The following is a 15,514-nucleotide window of genomic DNA, read 5'->3' as shown; positions in this document are numbered from 1 at the left end:
AAATATCTCCAAACTGAAATTCTGCCAACTCTGCTATGGAATACAGTGGTATGGAGTATACTGTCATAATTATGCTTCCATTTACAGTACATTGGCTGTGCTGTCTTTTCCTCTGCTATAGGTATCCCAGTATGTACTACTATTGAGCTGTGCATCTTCACTTCAGTCATCTCAGACATTTCGGTAAACATTTGTGTTCAGCCATTAATGAATGTCATTCTAGTACATTCCACATATTTGTCCAAATTCCTGTTAAGAAATGAATAGGCAGCTCATTGTTCACCTCTACACGGTGTATTTCCCATCATGAGACATGACCAAATATTTGGACACTTAGAGAAGATGCCTCATAAATCACGTAGGTTGAGACATTGCATGAAGTTAGGTAACACCATTTCATCTTTTGTTCCAGCATATTGCTCATACTTAGGCTATCACACTTTTGTTTTTACTATGATGGCATCTTGGGTCTTATTGTGACACACTGCCACTCACACAAGACTATCTACGGTCTGGTTTAAGTTCCAGTAAAGATTTATTTCTTTACAAAGCTGGGACATAATCCTCCACTCAAGTTGCCATAGTTTGTGTTTCATGGGAATGTAAGCAACATAATGTTAGTTTGGACATTCCTTTAGGCATATTACAATCGTACAGCAGAAACAAGATGTAGTAGGTATAGGACAAACCAATAAGACTTGATTGCTATGGTAGCCTCATTATTAATGAATTTAGATACCTGAGCACTGTAGTACACTTACCATGCTAGTACTATACAATTCTTTGAACTGCTGGAAAAGTCTGTATAGTGCAGCAATTGACAGTGGATAAGCAATGTGTATGTGTTTGAGATTAGTGCCATAACGTGATATGTTAGTTCTGAATGCAGATCTTAGCCTGATTCTGTTTATTTGTACTTCTCACACCTGCAATCCCTTTCTAGACAAAACTAAGGTGTCATTGTCAGTGTGGGTAATAGAAACTGTGTCAAGTTTTTACAAGATTTCACTTTAGTCTTAGTTTGTTGCGAATAAAATGCAGCTGGTGATTACTCTAGTTGTATGACTGAGAAACTAGGATATATTTCAAAACCCTCAGTGAAACAGAAGTTGGAGTTTGTGTGGCTTTGTATGAAAATATTCTTCAAAAACTTGCAATAATTGCAAAATCAACTCCCAAATACAAATTTTTACAAATCATTTAAAAAGTCTTGATTGGGTTTATTGTGTGAATTTTCAAGGAATAACATTACATAGAAAGTAACAGGTATATTGGGCAGTTTTCCGATAAACAAGCAGAGAAAAATCTTGTGAATGCCATGTTGTTCATGGCTTTCTTCAACTACATCTGATGAGTAGTTACTGATTGTGTAAAAACAGCTGATAATACTAGTGTACATAAACACTAAATAATAATTATCCAATGATCACAAAGGGTTCCTATGTTTCATCTAAATAAATTTTAATGGATGAGGACTTCTTCATCTGCTGAATAAATTATTTTTCATACAGTGTTCTAATTTGATGTTACAATGAATTTTTTGTTAGGCAGCCAATATATTGTATGAGCAAAATACTGGTACAGAAGCCTTTCATAGGATGTGAATAATTGAGAGTGCCATCATGCCTCAGTCTCCCATCACTTGCAACTGACAACCACTGCCAAACTGTGATGGCTAGCAGCAAAGGTACATCAAGTTCCCCATAACTGTTTGTGTCCTGTCCACGAATTTTAGTATTTTAAGAAATAAGCCAATCGAAGGTAATTAGCTTTCCTTGATATCCTTTGGAAATAAAATTTATAATTCCTCAAAACAAAGTGTATGTCATAAAGTCCTTCTGTTTACAATGATTTCAGTCTGTAACTACTAACCAGTCTTTCAAGTACTACACAGGATGATAAGACTATCAGATCGCATGGTGTTCTCTTGCTGCTAGCCATCAATGCAGCTAATATACTAATCATAGGAGTCTCCATTAGAATATCTCTCACTGGAAAGAGGTAGATAAGTTAACAGTGGTTTTCATTGTACTGTATATTCATCACAGTGGTCACTAATCATCAAAGATCATCTAGGTCACATATAGTTTGGGTAGTTTAACACTTTTTATGATGAGGTAACCTCAAAATCCAGTTTACCAAGATAGTTTGTGAGCCTCTAAAAGCTGCAACTCTTCACACAGTTTTGGAAGCTCTATTTTTACATGTTTAGCAAGTAAAGAATTGAAATCCTTCCAGGTCCTGCAGTGCTTTAGAGTGATTATACCATATCTGCTTTGCTGGACACATAGCACTTAATGCCATCCAATTCCGGCTGATACCAAATTTGTAAGGTTCAGATAGTTATTAGAATGCATTCATGGTAAATGCAACACCCACGCAGGGCATTTTCTCATTTTTATATTTATCCGGCTGCTGTTCAATGCCTTAGTGGGCAGTGCATCATAGCGCTGACTTTGGTCACGTGACCCGTGAAAGTTTTGGATGTACTGTAAACCATAAACCGACTTGAACACTGAAATTTCAGTGATTTATTGATAACTTATGCTATGCTTTAATAATTCACAGTATACTGTATATACTTCAAGTCATTAAATTTTTCAAATTTAATCTTGGTAGGAGTGAAATAAAGGGAATATAGTATTTTTTCTTTACTGAAATTGGTCTTCTGGGGTAAAAAAATAAAAGGGTAGGGGGAATGAATGACAGGTCATTTTGAACTAAAGTTTGTATGTACCATAATGAATTCTGAATTATCTGAGCTGATTTAAATCTGTTGGTCATTATACAGTATCACTGGCAAATTCAAGTGTGTAGGGAAACAGGCACAAAAAAATGGGAAAAAACATTGAATGTGTGTCCCTTAATTTCCCTGTCTATCTTTTATAGCTTTGAATTCTGTTCTGCCTTGATTGAATGTCATCCTCAAATTTTTTGAATGTCTTGAAATAAAATAAAAGAATAAAAAGAGAAAAACTAAATTTGTTCTCACAAATCCTTCTACTTCTACTTGGCACCAGATATGTCATTCATGAAATACTAATAACAATGGAAAGATATGAAGTACTACCAAGGAATAAGCGAACCAAGCGGCTGCTTTGGGGGCCCCACCATTAGGGGTCACCCAAGAGCACAATATTAAATCAACTAATATTAGAAAAGCAAAATTAAATAAACAAAATACAAAATAAGTATATAAAAAATAACTTCTCCATTTTTTTAATATAAGCAATTAAATTGGTTAGCTTCTTGCATTGTAAATGTAGACTTGCCTGCCAATTTGTTCTGTTACTTACAAATGCAAGTTAATAAGTCACTGAAAAGTCACTGAACAATATTTGGGAATTTGCTACCCTTATATGGTTACTGATGCTTTTATAGTGCTCGAAGTGATAAGTATTCGAGCCAAGCTAAGAACTGGTGGTGGTGGCAATAAAGGGGGGGGGGGGGGGGGGGGGGGGAATCCAATCCTGCTTAGAGTCCCATACAAATCCAATCCTGCAATCCTGCTTAGGACCCCATAAAGGCTTGGCCAGCCCCGTGTATGTACAATTTTCAGGGGACAAGTGACCATTGGTTCTGCCTTCAGTCATGCTTTGAAAAAACAAAAAAAAAAAATAATAAATAATTAAATTAAACTGTTACATATTTTACTAAATTGGTTGTTAAGGTTTATAAGTGGATCTCTCTCTTCTCTCGCTCTCTCTCTCTCTACCTCTCTCTCTCTCTCTCTCTCTCGTTAGTTAAGAAATATTGAAACTGGATCTTTATTATTTGCTGACATTCCTGCTACAGGACAAACTTTCATAAGTTACTGTCGTACATGAAACTCCTTAAGAAATGCACAATAACCACTATGTCGAAGGCAAGAGGAAGGAAGAAGAATGGATTCAATTGCCAATACAGAATGACATAATAAATGATCACAACTACGTAATATCTCGGAGGATGGTACTTGGGAGGATACAAAGATGGATATGTATGTGTGTATGTATGTATATATATATATATAGATATATCTATATATATATATATATATATATATATATATATATATATATATATATATATATATATATATATTATATATATAGATATATATATTTATAATATATGTATGTATGCATGTATGTATGCATGTATGTATGTATGTTGTATGTATGATGTATATATATAATATATGTATATATATGATATATTATATATATATATATATATACTATATATATATATATATATATATATATATATATATATATATATATATATATATATATATATATATATATATATATATATATTTATATATATTATATATAATACAAGCAATCTACAGGTACTGTAGTTTCTACTAGAATTTACTGCAATGACACAAACTTTTATACAACTAGTATATCCTGTACAATAAAATATACCAAACCATGCAATTCACTACAGTTTGTTCTCCAGAAAAATGGATTAATCAGAATTAATTGATGATCAACTACAAGTTTTGCAGATAGGTATGTAGCAAATATAACCTAGTATGAAAACAAAATACTAAAATGCGGAGATGTAGCTCATGAAAACAAAATAAAATGCACAGATGCAGTCCCTGAAAACTAAGGCACAAATTGCAAGACATCAGACAGTTGCAAAAGCTACAAACAGGGATACTATACTGGAACTTGTACTGAGGCAGCAAACTGCATATAAGATATGCAAATTCAACGTTTTAATAGCATTTCCATAAATTTGCTCAGCAAACTTAGCCATATGGAACCATCAAAACTGATCAGTGGCCCAGGATCAAAAACATCAAGCATGGTATAAACAGTGACACTTTTCATGAACAACTAACTGATGATTCTACTGAGAAAAGAGTTCAGGAAGCAAATTCTGTTTTTTTTTTTTTCAAGGAATAGTAATTTCTCCCAAATGCAATGAAAATGTTTACATGCTGGGTAGTTTAACATGAATGACCTGATTGCACTATGAGCTCAGATTTCAGTTGAGAATAAAATATGTACGTAAATGCAGGTTCCAAGATGTTTGCGAGAGTGCAAAAATGTGAGTTTTTTTGCCCTAACTAAATGCAGTCTGCTTAGTGAAGTTCTTACGTTATGTGTGGTGACTGCAAGCAGCCTTCAATTCATTGAATAGGATATGGTCGTTAGAGTGAGACCAACTGGCCCCCTGCCCAAAAAAGGCTACAATGTCAGTGCTCTTGAGATATGCTATATTCATAGTACAAACATTCCATTACCACTGCATTTCAAGATAAACTGTTTCAATAACAATTTATCCTGAGGGGCAGTAGAGACTTGGATGAAGAGCATGCAAGTACAGTGGTACCTCGACATACGAAAGGCTCAACTTACGAAAAACTCGAGATACGAAAGCAAATACAAAAAATTTTACGGCTCTACATACGAAAATTGCTCAAGTTACAAAAGGTTGTTGCTGTAAAGTCCCGAGATTTGCCCAGACCACTGAGAACAATTTTAAAACTCCCGCGCCGCCAACTGAGTAAACTCGCCACCATCCTCCCGCTCTCCCATTGGTTCCTGATGCTAGTCACCCCATAAGATCCTGCTCTCCTATTGGTCAGCATCTACCCCTTGTGCTTTAAGTATTCTATTGGTAAAAGGATGCTGTAAATTGAAAAACTTATTCATGCAATACATTTAATAAAAAAAAAAAATTAGGTAAAGATAGAATAAAGAATAGAAATGAATGGTTATTATACTGTTTGGTAGTTTCAGTAGTTGAAGAGAGATAATGAAAATTTATGGCTTACTGTGTACTAGGAAAAGTGATTGCTTGGCGATCGTTTGATACTCGTAAGTGCTGGATGTAAACAGAAGTTTGGAAGCTTTTTTTTGTTTTTTTTTGTTTATTATAGTTAATGGTTACTTAATAATTATTTGAAATGAGTACATGCAATACATTTAATTAAAAAAATGTGAATTAGATATCATAAAATATAAAATAAATCAGACTGCCAACAAATACGTATTTTTTAGAATTCTTCTGTTTTAATATTACGTTACGTATATGTTTATTATAGCTGTCAGTAAACTCGGTATCTCCATTAGTGAAAGATAGAATAAAGAATAGAAATGAATGGTTATTATACTGTTTGGTAGTTTCATTAATTGAAGAGAGATACTAATGAAAATTTATGGCTTACTGTGTCCTAGGAAAAGTGATTGCTTGGCGTTCGTTCGGTACTCGTAAGAGCTGAATGTAAACAAACGATTGGAAGGTTTTTTTTTTGTTTGTTTGTTTGTGTATTATAGTTAATGATTAATTAATAATTATTTGAAATGAGTGCATACTGATTATTTATACATTTTATTGGCATATTCTAAGCTTTTAGCTTCTTAGGTTTAGATGTCAAAATCATAGACTAGGCTACAGTAGCAACCACTAACATAGGCTAGCCTTATTGCTAAGAGACATATGCTAAAGTCCTAATATATGCAATAAAAATGGGGTTGAACATTACATGCAGTTGAATATTACTCAAGTATGTACAGTATTTTGCCTTTTTGGAGTCATTTCTTCCGTCGGATCGGCGTCGTAACCCTAGAACATGTGTTGTAGGCCTGGAAATATAATTTACTGGGGTGTTTTTGTAGGGTTTGGAATGGATTAGGCATTTTACATGTAAAATGCGGTTCAAGATATGAAAAACTCATGATACGAAGGCCGCCTCGGAACGGAATAATTTCGTATCTCAAGGTACCACTGTAGTTGATAATAACCTACAAGGGGAACTGAAGCATTTCCATGCTTTCGTCAAACACATCTCTCCCTGACAATTTTGCCACAAAGACCTGTATCAAATAATCTTCCAAGACCAGAATCATTTAACTTTCCCTTATACGAAGCAACATCTAAAAAAAAAATTCATGAAGCACAGGCAATCACATCTCAAGGCAAACTAACTGTGCTTGGCGTCATGAGAAAAGAAAGCGATGAACTGCACAGGGTATCACATAAGAACGTAAATAGTGACTTTGCTCTTGATAAATCAAAAAGGAAGATTTTACGAAAGTTAACTATTTCTGAGAAATATATAAACGTGATTCAGATTACTTCTGATCTACATTTGATATTCTAATTTATATTAAACCCATTTACAGAATCAAAGCATATTTTAAGTTATAATTTATAGGAGTGAAAAATTAAACAGCAGAAGGTTTCCTCATTATGAATACTTTGCTGTTAAGTAACTATTACACATAAAAATTTACCATTTTAAAATATGTAAATGAGCTAATAACCCTACATCCTTTGTGATACCTGGCATAACTTCTTCTGGCATGGCTTTCCAAATAAGGTAGGAGAATGATTTTCAAAAATAGCAGAAAAAAGTTCTCTCTCGAGAATGGAAAGCCTAAAGAATGAAAAATTATAATAACAAAAATATTTAATAAGTACAATATGTGTATATATATATATATATCTATATATATATATATATTAATATATAGGCACAGTCCCCAGTCCCCCCCGGGTTACAACGGCTCCGGCTTACGACGTTCCGAGGTTACGACACTTTTTCTTAAATATTCATTGAAAAATCCGCCCTGGGTTACGACGTTTGTTCCGACGCTGACGCTTCCGACGCTCCGAGTTAACGACGCTTTTAAAAAACGCATACCATGATAAAAATCCTTTATAGTTTAGCACAGTATATTAATAAAAATAAGTTTCTGGTTAGATTGCAACAAAAATTTTGAGGTTATGATGATTTTCGACACTTTTTATGTCGTATTTTTCTATGTTTTTTAGTGATGCCTCATATGCGGAACTAGTTTCCGAGCGAATGAATACTAGCTTGGATGCGCAAAGTTTATAACAGTCCAAAAGCGCAAATAATGAAAAAATCATTGCTTGTTTCCAGTAATAATAACAAAACAAAGTTTTTGGTTAGATTACAGCGCAAATTCCACGTATCCAAAGAGAGACATTATCCAGTAATTTGATCAGAGAGAGAAAATTATCCATAATTTGAACAGAGAGAGAGAGAGAGAGGAGAGAAGACGGAGAGAGGAGAGAGACGAGAGAGAGAGAGAGAGGTGTCTTGGCAAATGAGATCATTTGCCAATGGTCTTGGGGATTGACGTAACGTTTATTTTCTGAACAGATAGGACAGAGAAGTGTTCGTTTCATTAAACGGCCTCTGACTCATGCCAGTAAATGTTTTGTTGATACTAATATATAAGCCTATTTTAAGATATGTTTACTTTAATTAGTCTATATGATACGTAAATAGTAATCAACTGTTCTTGTAGCCCTCAAGATTTGGCAAAATCACTCCAGGTTGTACACAAAACTTCAAGACTGTAGTGTCACCAGAGGATTACAATAGTTTTTACCTTCAAGAACCAGCATTTTTTGATGAAAATAATTCCAGGTTATACATAAAACTACAGGAAACAACATGTAGTGTAACCAAAGGATTACAAGTAAGGTTTTTATAACTTTTTATTAGTTTAAGACATTTTTCCGTCGTTCGATTTGACAAAATCGAAGTATCCAGAGAGAGAGAGAGAGAGAGAGGAGAGAGAATAGAAGAGAGAGAGAGAGAGAGAGAGAGAGAGAGAGAGAGAGAGAGAGAGGCGTCTTGGCAACAATGGTCTTGGGATTGACGTAACGTTTATTTTCTGAACGGATAGGACAGAGAAGTGTTCGTTTCATTAAACTGTCTCTGACTCATGCCAGTAAATGTTTTGTTGATACTAATATATAAGCCTATTTAAAGATATGTTTACTTTAATTAGTCTATATGATACGTAAATAGTAATCAACTGTTCTTTTAGCCCTAAAGATTTGGCAAAATCACTCCAGGTTGTACATAAAACTTCAAGAATGTAGTGTCACCAGAGGATTACAATAGTTTTTACCTTCAAGAACCAGCATTTTTTTATGCAAATTAACTCCAGGTTGTAACATAAAACTACAGGAAAAACAACATGTAGTGTAACCAAAGGATTACAAGTAAGTTTTTTATAACTTTTATTAGTTTAACCTCTTACGCCCGATTGGACGTATTAAACGTCGAGTCAAAATGTCTCCCGTATGCCGATTGGACGTATCATACGTCGGCTCAAAAAGTTTTTTTTAAAATTCGCGGAAAAAAATACTTATAGGGCCTACCAGCCGAAAACTTTTGTATCACGCGCCTTGGGGGATGCTGGGAGTTCACGGATCAAGCGTTGTTTTGTTTACAATCGCTACGCAGGCGCGCCAAGCGCGAATTTCTTTCTTATCGCACCAAAAAGTATCAGTGACACATCTCGGAAATTATTTCGTTACTTTGACATAATTTTTGCACCATTTTAAATTATCCTTTACATGAAGTATTATATATGAAAATGTGCGCAATTTCATTTAAAATACAACAAAAAAATACTCATGATTGTAGCTTTTATCAATTTTGAAATATTTTCATATAAATAACGATAAGTGCAAAAATTTCAACCTTCGGTCAACTTTGACTCTACAGAAATGGTCGAGAAACGCAATTTGTAAGCTAAAATTCTTATATTATAGTAATATTCAATCATTTGCCTTTCATTTTGCAACAAATTGGACGTCTCTAGCACAATATTCGATTTATGGTGAATTTATGAAAAAACTTTTCCTTACGTTCGTGCGATAACTCTTCCGATAAATTTTTTCGTGCGATTGTCCTCATGTTTGCACCTTTTAATTTGCCGTTACATAAAGTTTTATATATGGAAATGCGCGCAATTTCATGCACAATACAACAAAAAACAACCCATGGTTGTAGCTTTATCAGTTTTTGAAATATTTCATATAAAAGTAACGTTAAGTGCAAAAATTTCAACTTTCGGTCAACTTTGACTCTACCGAAATGGTCGAAAAACGCAATTGTAAGCTAAAACTCTTATATTCTAGTAATATTCAATCATTTACCTTCATTTTGCAACGACTTGGAAGTCTCTAGCACAATATTTGATTTATGGTGAATTTATGAAAAAAAAAAAAAAACATTACGTTCGCGCGGGTAATCAACTCTTCCGAAAAAATCAGGAATTTTTTGTGCGATTGTCGAAATGTTTGCACCATTTAAAATTAGCTGTTACATAAAGTTTTATATATGAAAATGTGCGCAATTTCATGTAGAATACAACTAAAAATAATTGAAGGTTGTAGCTTTTCCTCTTTTTTTCGAAATATTTGCATATAAATCACGATAAAATAGAAAAAAAACCACGTTCGGTCAAATTTGACTCTACCGAAATTAGTTGAAAAACGCAATTGTAAGCTAAAACTCTTACGGCCTAGTAATATTCCGTCATTTTTTCTTCATTTTGAAACAAATTTGAAGTCTCTAAAACAATATTGTTGATTTATGGTGAATTTTTGAAAAATATATTTACCTTCACTCCGCGCGCCGATTCGCGGCCGCAATCTCCGAAATACGTAAATCGCATTATCCTAATATTTGCTCCTTTTCATATTACCTTTTTATAGAGTTTCATATATCAAAATGTGCGCAATTTCATGAAGAATACAATAAAAAATAATTGGAAGGTTGGTAGCTTTTTACCATCTTTGAAAATATGTGCATATAAAAAAATATATATATTAAAATTTCGACATTCGGTCAAATTTAACTTGTCCGAAATGGTCGAAATCTGCAACTTCTAATCTAAAAACTCTTACAGTATCATAATATTCAATCATTTGTCTTAATTTTGAAACAAATTGGAAGTCTCTAGAACATTATTTAGAATTACGGTGAATTTTTGAAAATAACATTTTTTTACGTCCGTGCGTTACGAATTCGTACATCATTTTGTGATAATATTTTTCCGGTGTTGCTTTTATTGTTTTACTATGTATTATATATCAAAAGGATTGCAATTTAGTGTACAATACAACGAAAAAAAAGTAACTCGTTAGCTTTGACCGTTTTTGCACAGCGTGATTTGAATACAATTATCTATGAATTTTTTTTTTTTTTCGTTACCATATATCGCATTATTTACATATGATAATGATATTATTTTTCCATTTTTTCTGATGATTGCATACTAAACTTCAGGCAATGAAAAAAAATGAGCCAAAAATGAACTCTTAATCTTCAAAACTAAGCGCGCTGTGATTTTTTGAAAAAATTATATTTTTTTCCGGTTTCCGCGCTCACTCCAAACCGGCGCCGGCATACAGGAGAGGTTTTGATTTTTAGGGCTTCGGCGTAAGAGGGTTAAGACATTTTTCCGTCGTTCGATTTGGCAAAATCGAAGTATCCAAAGAGAGACATTATCCAGTAACTTGATCAGAGAGAGAGAGAGAGAGAGAGAGGCGTCTTGGCAACAATGGTCTTGGGGATTGACGTAACATTAATTTTCTGAACAGATAGGACAGAGAAGTGTTCGTTTCATTAAACGGCCTCTGACTCATGCCAGTAAATGTTTTGTTGATACTAATATATAAGCCTATTTAAAGATATGTTTACTTTAATTAGTCTATATGATACGTAAATAGTAATCAACTGTTCTTGTAGCCCTCAAGATTTGGCAAAATCACTCCAGGTTGTACATAAACTTCAAGAATGTAGTGTCACTAGAGGATTACAATAGTTTTTACCTTCAAGAACCAGCATTTTTGATGAAAATAACTCCAGGTTTGTACATAAACTACAGGAAACAACATGAAGTGTAACCAAAGGATTACAAGTAAGGTTTTTTTATAACTTTTTATTAGTTTAAGACATTTTCCAACGTCGTTCCGGCTTACGTCTTAAGAACGGAACCCCCGTCGTAACCCGGGGACTGCCTGTATGTGTATGTATGTGTATGTAGTATGTATGTTGTAATTTATTATGTATGTATGTTTTGATGGATATATATATATATATATATTAATATATATATATTATAATATTATAATATATTAATATAGATATATATTATTATATTATTTTATATTAACTATATATATATATCTTCTATATTAATATATATCTATATATCTATATCTATATATTATATCTATATACTTAATAGCTATCTATATAACATCTATATATAATCGCATCCTATATATATATTATCTATTCCTATTATATATATATGTACGTCTTAGATATATATATATCTATATATATATATCTATATATATATCTATATATATATCATCTATATATATATATCGATATATATATCTATATATATCTATATATATTGTTACAATATTAGCCTGGCCTTGAGAGAGGCTATATACGTAAACAGAAATAATTGAGGGAGGACAAGAGGAAATTAATGGAACTTACCGTAAAACTGATTATTAATGAATATTTAATCTAGAGGAATAGGTCGCCAGAAACTCAACTCGTTACTTTACAGCTATTTATTTACAAAAGGCTCGTACTGGCCTGGAGAAAAGTAAATGCTATTGGTCCCCACGTTGGGACTTATAATCTGCTCCTGCCGGCGTTTCTGGCCTTTCCCCAGAGTTGGTGCCTCCGTCTACTCCTAGGACTGGTATAGCCAGGTCCTGGAGGAATAAGAAGAAGAAGAAGAAGAAGAAGAAGAAGAAGAAGAAGAAGGGACGTAACAAATCATTAACACACTAACCAAAGAGCCACATGCTCCTCCGTTGGACACTGTACCCGAGGTACAGTGTCACATTCATTTGCAGAGTGATCCTGGCACCTACCCAGAGAAGGTAGCCAGCCTGATCTCTGCCAGTAAACTAACCCTCTAACCCCTAGAAATGGTGATACTAACCCTCACTTAAATATATTTACCTCATTACATTTCCATCCTGGTAATGCACTAACCACTCATCATCCTCACGCATCATTACCTCACCTCATGTATTTTAACAATTCCGGAGACACATTACTGCTGTGCGTACCACACTCTGGAATGATTGCGTCTCCCTTTAACTGTATTGAGTAGGCTAGGCTAATGATTTAGTACCAGGGCATTAGGCTAGTAGCAAGTAAAATTTTCAAGTAACCTCATCTAGGGGTAGAGTAGACTGTCGTCACAAGACAACCCGTAGTTATTACTTAGGCTAGACTACATTACTACATTAAGTTAGTACACTTAGCATCTCCGCCTATAAGTTAGGTAGGCCACCGTAGTTAGCTGTATCGCTGCTCTAAAAACTTCAAGTTAGAGTAGGAGAACTGGGTAGTCGAGACGATCAACTTATTTAAGCCAAGACCTTCACGCCCGAAAGGGAGTGAATGCCTTCTTAACAGGGGGAGCTGCTACGTTTATAGATCGTTTCGTCTACCTCGAAATTAATTAATTAGTTTGATTTGGAAAAGGCAGCCATTTCCTCCAAATATCAGCTGATTTTTAGGAAATGTGGGAACCAAAACCCACCAGCCAGAGGTAGGGAGTTCCCCAGTTGGGGGAATATAGTCTTTTGTCAGCTTTAGGGACGTATCTCGAAGGGAAGGATGTAGGCAGATTGGTACTTCTTAGACCTATATCTTAAGCTCTTTTTCCTGTGACCCCTCTGCTGGCTGTATGTTCGGTTTCCAGGATTTGCCTTGCTCGTGGGGGGTTAAGCTGAATCCCAACACCCAAGCAAACCGCCTGCGATCTGCCCCAGTCGACTGCAAGACGCGACCTCGGACGGAGGTCCGACCACCTGCCTTCCTGTTAGGCCTATCCAGGGCGTGAGTGGCGCGCCAATAGACCCAGGCCTAAGACAAAGCCAGGCCACGTTTTTCTACAAAGATCCACGGAACACGACATCCAGGTACGTCTTGTGAAACAGCATATTGCTAATCCCTTACCTCCTATTATCTATTTGATCCTCATTTTTCCCAACTCAATTTCAAAACCAAAAAGAACTCATCCTTTTGTTCCCTCTCACTGCCTCATGGCCGCATGCTTCCCCTTGTGTGATCGTCCCCAGACAAATGAAGTCATTGCATACCTCAGTGATACATTAAAAAGTTCCTTTTCCCCAGTGTTAGAGAACTAAACAAATGAAATTGGGCAATAAATCCTTTTTCTTTTATCTTGTTTAATCTGGGATTCTTTTTCCAGATTCCCTGAGTCACGTGTCACGTCTCTCTGGCCGCACTGCTAAGTGCTGCCAAGTGGCACTGGCAGAGAGTTGAGGTCGACTGGACCTGTGGTGGGTACCGGAGGTGCAATACCTCTCAGCGTGCCCTTGGAAATGGGAGACAGAGGCTCCTGTCTCTTGTTGAAGGCTAGGCCTTGTGGAAAATGGACATTGTCCGCTGCTGGTAGTCGGCTAGGACATCTAGGCCAATTTGTGGAGTGCCCTAGTACGTTGCAGGTCTTGCAACGGAACTGTGAATGATCAATCTCCCTCCTTGGTAACGGGGGGAGACTGTTGGTGGATGTACTTCCTTTAGGAAGTAGAATTTCAATGACTCCTTGCCTTGGAGTGATTTGTTGTGGGGTTAGGACCCCTAGGCTATTTGGAATGTGAGGGAGACTTCATGTCTTGCCCTAGGAGGAGGTCGTAACCTCCTGGAATGTAGCTTGCAACTGCAAGAGTACATACTCTGGAGAAGTGAGGTCTGATGACCCTCAATTGGACGGTCGGAAGATCAGTTTAATATGATTGATACCTTCAATAGTGATTAAATGACGTCTATCGACGTTAGCCCCTCGGGGGATTCGGTCTTCCCGTATCAGGGAGATTTGAGCGCCAGAGTCGTCGTAGGCTCTGACGTGGCTTGGCTGATAATGGCTTTGGAGGGGTGCGACGGTTATAGGGCCCTTAGCCGGGGGTCCTAGTGAAGAAGGATTTGTAACGGCCATTGCGATGGCGGGAATATGGTGATTTGCGCACCCTCCGTAATTGGCAGATATGTGACCCTTGCGGCCACAGTCTCGGCAGAACTTGTTCCAGAACCTCTTCCGTGGCACTGGACGGTAAGGCCGAGATGGCCCCACAGGTTGCGAATCTGTGGAGTCACCAAGGCTGGCAGTGAGCTCTGGCATAGGTGAAGAGTCCTCTCTGGCAGTGATTTGACGTGGGGAGGCTAAGGAAACCTCCGTTGAATCACCCTCGGAAACAAGTCCGGGGTCAACTGGTGGGCTTACCTCTTCCAAAGTGGAGGAGGTAGGCGGTAAAATGGTAAAAGGCTGGCAGGATGCGGCAGGAATTTCTATCTTGAGCACTGGATCAGGACCATGCTCACAAATAGAAAAGATGTCAGGCTGACCAGAGACGGCGGGACTAAGAGAGACAGTGGGTGCAGGGCTCGAAGCTGGCAGAGTGGCTGAAGCTAAGATACTCGCCTTACGGGCCTTCTCCCGCTTGATTTCGAGTTCCTTGAGAGCTAGCTCATGCTTTCTCTCTTCTTCACGTGCCTTCCTTTCTGCTTCTCTGGCTCTTCTCTTGTTTTCTCTTTCTTCCCTTTCTTGTAGGCGCGCGGCATCCTGCTGCGCCTTTATCCACTGGTCAAGTGCTGGTCCAGTGTAACCGGCCTCCTTGCCCAGAGTTATGTGGGCTCCGAGCTTCTCTAGCTCTATGGTAAAGAAGT

Source organism: Macrobrachium nipponense, chromosome 9, assembly GCF_015104395.2.
Source record: "Macrobrachium nipponense isolate FS-2020 chromosome 9, ASM1510439v2, whole genome shotgun sequence".
Classification (NCBI taxonomy): domain Eukaryota; kingdom Metazoa; phylum Arthropoda; class Malacostraca; order Decapoda; family Palaemonidae; genus Macrobrachium; species Macrobrachium nipponense.
This window is presented reverse-complemented; position numbering follows the sequence as displayed.